Raw genomic sequence first — 6,834 nt, forward strand, 5'->3', positions numbered from 1 at the left:
CAAAAAAAAAAAAAAAAAGAACAGTGTTCCTTTTTCAAGGCATTCAACCTAATGACTAACTTCACTTTTTTTATACACAGGTTTCCCCCACGCGTTATTTCCGGTTCCTTAATAAATATTGAACACAGATGGTTCCTTTTGTCTGTAACTCATTATAACTTATTTCAAGATTATAGAACAAAAAAAAAAGCAAACAACAAAAAAGTATAGAGAAACATTAATGGATTACCATAATTGTATATATGTGCTTTCCCTGTAATAATAAAATATTTATTCTATATTGTGATAACCCATTTTCTCTCTTTTCTTTATACCATCTAAATAAACAACAGTTCAGACTACATATACACCATGTAAAAAGGTTTTGACCTACATTGATAGTATAGTTTCTAATTTATACATCCACCTCTGTGTGTATATGTTTTAAGTATAATTCCAGAATAGACAAAATTTAGATTGAAAACGGTCACATAACTCATACAAACCCATGAGAAAAGGGTTCCTAATAATTCATTCACAAAAAAGTTAAAAAGTGAAGGATCTATGTTAACTCCTCCTCCTGCGTCACGTGACCAAATCTGCATCAATTACATTTGAGAAAAAAGCTCTTCTTCATCTAAGGCATTAACGGAGACACACACTGACTCTAAAGATCAAAAAGGGTTCCTCTCATTCCATTCACAAAAAACTGAAGGATCTATGTTAACTCCGCCTTCTAAGTCACGTGACCAAGTCTGCACCAATAGCAATACAGAGAAAAGCTCTTCTTCATCCAAGTCATCAGCAGAGACGCACACCGCTTCCAAACATCAATATATGGTAAGTATGTTATTTTGTGTTACATTAACAGTCAGAATTAGTGACCCTTTGATTCTTTATGTATTTTAAGGCTTCACACTATAAAAATATCATAGATGTTATGGACATATTTCCCAACAACACAAGACAAGATCTAATAAATGCATGTTGAATCAGATTTGACATTCATGCCTATTGGGGATCTGCTATTAAATTTAAGAATCCAGAATGCCTCTTTTTTGAGAAGTAGTTCTCTGCAATCTCCTCCTCGAATTGGCTTATCTATTTTCTCCAGACCATAGAAATGCATAGATGATAGATCTGAATTATGTACTGTAGAGAAATGTTGGGATGTACCCAACATATTCTCGCTATGGAATTTACTTGCGTCTGTAATATGTTCAGAAATGCATTTCTTGAGTGGTCTGATTGTGCAACCCATATAGTCCACAACGTGGTGTGAATTGCAGTTTATAAATGTTCGAATATTTGTTCTGATTTCAGATCCATAGCTTTCCCCAATAGAAGTTTTTGCAGCATATTTGCAAACTGTACACCAAACCATTCCTCATCCTACAAATCCTTTAATTAAATCCTGTTTGTGGTGTGTTTCCGATCTATGTATAAATAAACCTGGTGACAGGAGATCTCCAAGGGATCTTCCTTTTCTCGCCACATATCTTACTCCATTTTCTACAATTCCTCTTGAGATGGGATCGGTGCTCAATATTGGCAAATTCCTTTTAATGATATTTACTATTTCTCAATACTGTGCACTAAAAGCTGTCAAAAAAATTTAATTGTTATTATTTGTGATATTCCTGATTCTGTTATTATCCAATAAAGACTTTCTTGGTCTATCCTTGATTAATTTTTCCACTCTTTTCAAGGTGCATTCTGGATACTTTCTCTTTCGTAGTCTACCCAATGTTTCCGATGCGAACCGTTCATAATCATTTTCTCTCAAACATACTCTTTTATTTCGAACTAATTTGCCCATTTGAATACATTTTGCTGTATGATTCGGGTGACAACTGTCTTCCCGAAGTACCGTATTTCCCAAAGTCGGTTTCCTGTACAAGGAAGAAAAAACTTTCTTCCTCTCTGTATCTCCATATAAATTAATGTGCAAAAAATTAATGCTGGCAGAGTGATGCAAAAAAGAAAAACTTAAAGATTATGAATTATTATTCAAATAAATTAAAAAAGCTGGTATGGACGCTACACCACCGGGGCCACATGATCAGAATATCGTCTATGTAGCGTCCATACCAGCTTAAACAAGAAAAAAAAGGATTATGGGGCGTATAAATAGTTTGCTCCTCCCAATAAGACATGTATAAATTGGCGAGGGATGGTGAGAATGGAGCACCCATTGGTGCTCTACATATCTGTAAATAATATTTACAGTTGAACATAAAAACATTGTGTGTTAACAAAAATAAAGTAACTGAAAGAATAAATTTGCATGTATCTGCCACATAAGGACTGTAAATGTATTTTTATATGGCACTCCAAAATGGTGCAATCTAAAAATACTCATCACAGAAAAAATAAGCTCTCACCTATGTCAACAGAAAAATTAAAAAGTTGTGCTCGTTTCGGCAGCACATATACTAAAATTGGAATTATACAGAGATTAGCATGGCCCCTGCACAAGTATGATACGCAAATTCGTGAAGCGATCAATAAAAAAAAGAAAAAAATGAATTATGAATTTTGGAAGATAGAGAAGCAGAAAATATGAAAACTGTCACCAAGCATTCACATACAAACTACCTTGCATCCTCAAATGGTTAAATCAACTAAATATTTTTTCCTAGTTTTTCATGTCTATACCTGGGGTGTGTTTTATGGTCAGATGTATGTTATTGTCCAAAAGATATGCTAAAATTTGGCAATATTCAGTTACTGTTCACCTTGTACTTTCACTTGATGGCAGACCACAGTCAGTGGAGCTTTCTAAAATGTAGTTAAGTACCCCTGGGCTAGGGTGTCGAGAGTTACTCTGTCACACCCCAACTGGTCTCACAGTGATGGGGTGATAGGAAATAGGCATTACACAAAGTGTTGCATGGAGATATCATAAATTATGAGGTCAAATGGAGTAGAGGGGTCAATGTCAATAACTATTGAGGGGGCGCTAACATTGCATTATACTGTGTGGGACCACTAATGGGACATTATACAATATGTGGAAGCACTAAAGTGGCATTGTACTGCGAGGGGGCTTTAATGTGGCATTAAACTGTGGGGGACTCTAACGAACATGTTAGTGGCATTAAAGTGCTATTTTGAGGGACATTAAGGAGTTTTATAATGTGGGGCGACATTAATGAGCAATATAGTGTGGGGGGCATTAAGGAGCATTATAGTATTGGGGGCACTACCACATGTTCTAAAGAACTACTATAGGAGTAGGATCTAGAGGCCCATCAGGGGTGACTGTTTCTGCACTGTGTCCTCTCAAGTCTAGTCTCTGTGACGTTCCCTGATAGCTTCTGATGATGTAGGTGAACCTGTTTCATATTTGACATTTCTCTTTACCCCTAACTTACCATGGTTACGTGTCACGTGTTACGTGGTTATGTGTCACTTTGAATGTAAAGGGCCTGGGCTCCAACTCCAAGCATCATTTGGTTTTACAGGAGCTTTAATCCCTACATGCAGATGTAATGTTTTGTCAAGAAAGGCACATTTAATAACACTAAACATTATTTCCCTACCTCCTACTGGACATTTCATGACCGCCATACAGCGAACGTGGCAATACTTCTTTCCAATGGATGCCCAATTTCTGTCACTGCCTCCCACCTGGATCCCAGGGGCTGCTCCATGATCCTCAAAGGTCTCCTTCAAGTCCGATCCATGATTCTATTCTATGTATATGCCCCCAAAACTTCGCAAGTTTAGTTTTTGTGTTGGGTTTTGGACTGTCTCCTCTCCTACCCTTGGCCGATAGGAGGAGATTTCAATATCAAATAGACCCCTGCAATGGGCACAAACCCACTTAGTGAGAGAGTCCTGGTGGTTAATCTGATGCCACACTTTATATAATCTGTGGTAGGTATGCACACTGCGTGCTCCACACCTTTTTTCCCATCCTCACATTCTGCACGTGAGGATTGACTATATTTTGCAGAATGCCCCTGACCTTAGACTGCTTACTGATTTGGAGATTGGGACTCTTTCCTGGACTGACCACTCCCTGGTCATGGTAACCCTGCCACTATCCAAACTCCTACTTAACGTTGCTACTGACATCTTAATTAAGCTCTTATTAAAAGTCCCATTACCCAAACTACGCTATTGTCCCTCTTAACTATTTACGAGATCATTTGGACTCAGTGACCTCAGAAGCAGTTTAGTTGGAAGCATACAAAATGGGCATTGTATCGCTTTAGTCTTCCAGCTAAAAAGGGAAACAATTTAGGGCTCAATTGTTAATAACCAAGATTCCCTCACTACCTAATTGAAGGAGCACTCCTCCCTGCTGGTTCTTCGCTAATTATTAAATTTGAGTTGACCTACATTACCTCTAAACCTATCAAGTCTAGCACCTGCTCTAATATACAAGGCAACGCTATTACGAGAGGGGCGACAATGCTCATACATTGTTGGCTAAGACTCTCAGAGTGTAAAGTCCCTGCCTGTTCAGGTCTCTGCGCCACACTCCACTCACATGCTGCAGCACATGAGGCGAGTTCAGTTATGATTTCTTGCTTTAGTTTCTTGTTGCTCTGTCTGAACATTGCTCTTGTCAGGATACGGAGTCGCCGTGGTCTCCTTGCTGCGCGGCGTCTCCCTGGGAGACGTGTTAGGAGTTCTATTGGGTGTGCTTAGGTCATTAAGGGTTAATCTTTTCCTTGCCTTCAGTCTCCATGTCATTAGCCATCAGGTGTGTTTTTCTGCTGCTATTTAATCCCCACCCAGGCATGGATCATTGCCAGCCATTCACTTTGTGTTTCCTGGTCCCCCTGCTAAGTCTGATTCCCTGTCTGTTTGTATTCCATATGTTTCTTGGTTTTTAGACCCGGCTTGTATTTTTGACTATCCCTTGTCTTTTTATTTGGTACCTTTTATTATATCTCCTGGCTTGACCTCTTGCTCGTCTGACCTCGCCTTCTCTTCTGTGTCTTGCTGGGACTTGTGGTCCTCCCTGGTTCCATGCTGTTTAGTCTTTTGTTTTGCATTGCATTTACACTGTGCTTTCTGCTTAGGTGTGACCCCGTGACTCCAGTCCCTAGGACTTTCAGGGCCTCCTCTCCCCTTATCCTAGCTGCCGGATAGAAGTGTAGGAGCCGTGGTAGGCGCACTTCAATTAGGAAGTGCATTGGTCTGCCTCATCTCAGATACTACAGCATAGTTATAGCTGCAGGGCCTGCGACCCCTTTTGTCATTAGTTGCACAGTGTTGCTTTCCCAGCTGTGTCACTTTGCACTGCCTGACCCTGACTCCATTCCTTACAGCTCTATTCTCTCATCTCTGTAACTGATTTTCCACCACACCATCTTATTTTCCTTGATTTCCCTCTGCTCCTCTAATAGTTAATCTTAGCTTTACCTGTGTGATTAACAGTCTATCTGCCAGCTAAATCTGGAGCAAATTCTGGACTTCCTATAAACATGTCATCAGCCCACACTGGTTTGCTGGCTGTTGAAACTCTGTCCTTGCTAAGCACTTCTCTTGCTATTGTATTGTATTGTATTGTATGTACTGACTTCTAACCAAGGCTTCCCTTGTTACTACTATTTTGGATTTTGATTTGGTACTGTTTGTCTCTCTGGTTTGACCTCGGCTTGCTGACTCTGCTTTTGTGTTGTTTGTCTTGTTCTGTTCTCTGTAACACTTATTCAGAGAAGGGACAGTTCACAAGTTGTCCCTGTCATTTGGGCAGTTGTGGCAAGTAGGTAATGACAGGGGCTGGGTAAAGTTTGACTGTCTCTGTCTTTCCCTCCCTCCCTGATTTCAGCAGCAGCACTAGGGAATTACTCAACTAGCAATTCCCCTACACTGAGATAATTATGCTTCCTCCACACCCCAGGTGGTCCATCATGCCTCAGGTCTTTTTCCAGGTCTTTTTATTGCATTGGCCTTCAAGTCCTACTATTCTAATCTTTATAATTCACCCCCCTCCCCCCATGCAACTCTCCCCAGTGGTCCAATTCCTTCCTTAACTGATGAGTAGCTGATGGGAGTCCTGAAGGATTTCCCTAATGGCAAGGTGCCCAGACATGATGGTTTCACCTGCCTGTACTATAAAACTTTCCTAGGTGAACTGATAGATCACCTTAAAGGCCCTTTAAGTCTTTCCCCGCATGCTCCATGATCCTGGCATCTATGTTACACTCGCATATCACCCTGGTCCCCTAGTCTTACAGGATTGTTCTAATTATCACCCTATTTCTCTTGAACTACAATTTGTAACTGCACTAAAATACTAGCTAACTATTTGAACTGTTTGGCTCCCCTCACAAGGACCAGGTGGGTTTCCTCCCTTGTTGTCAGGGAAGTAACAACACCAGAAGGACTGTGGACTTGATAGAGGTTGCAAACCTTTACTGTACCCCTCGCCTTCAGTTTGGGTGCCAACAAGGCTTTTGACCGCTATAATTGGTCTTTTATGAAGGCCACGCTGGAGTCCTTTGGGTTCTTGGCATCCCTCATGTCAATCTGGGCCCTTTACTCCCTCTGTACGGCGATGGTGACATTTTTCCACTCATCACCCAGTTCCTTCTCCATTCACAATGGAACATGCCAGGGTTGTCACATCTCTTTTCTTATTTTTGCCCACTGTATCAAACCACTGCTGCCAAGATACGGCAGACTCTGTATATAAAGGGGATCAATGTGTGGGATAGGGAATTTAAGACCTCTCTTTTTACATATTATGTCCTCCTCACCCTCACACCACCCTTGCTAACCTATTGCGGGTATTGGAGCATTTGAGGCGGGTTGCTCCTCCTTCCTCTGATCCTGACCTGTTCACTAGAATGAAAGATGTTAGGCCCCGTTCACACGGGGCAAGAGGGGGCG

At 40.7% G+C, this 6,834-nt stretch overlaps 1 non-coding gene across 1 annotated transcript; it reads left to right on the top strand.

The window, feature by feature from the left end:
* Nucleotides 1-2,390: 2,390 nt before the first annotated feature.
* LOC142190912 (U6 spliceosomal RNA) lies at nt 2,391-2,494 on the top strand. The gene has a single exon (XR_012714558.1). It is a non-coding gene; the product is annotated as a U6 spliceosomal RNA (small nuclear RNA).
* The last annotated feature ends 4,340 nt before the right edge of the window (nt 2,495-6,834 follow it).

Source organism: Leptodactylus fuscus, chromosome 1 (genome assembly GCF_031893055.1).
Source record: "Leptodactylus fuscus isolate aLepFus1 chromosome 1, aLepFus1.hap2, whole genome shotgun sequence".
Classification (NCBI taxonomy): Eukaryota; Metazoa; Chordata; class Amphibia; order Anura; family Leptodactylidae; genus Leptodactylus; species Leptodactylus fuscus.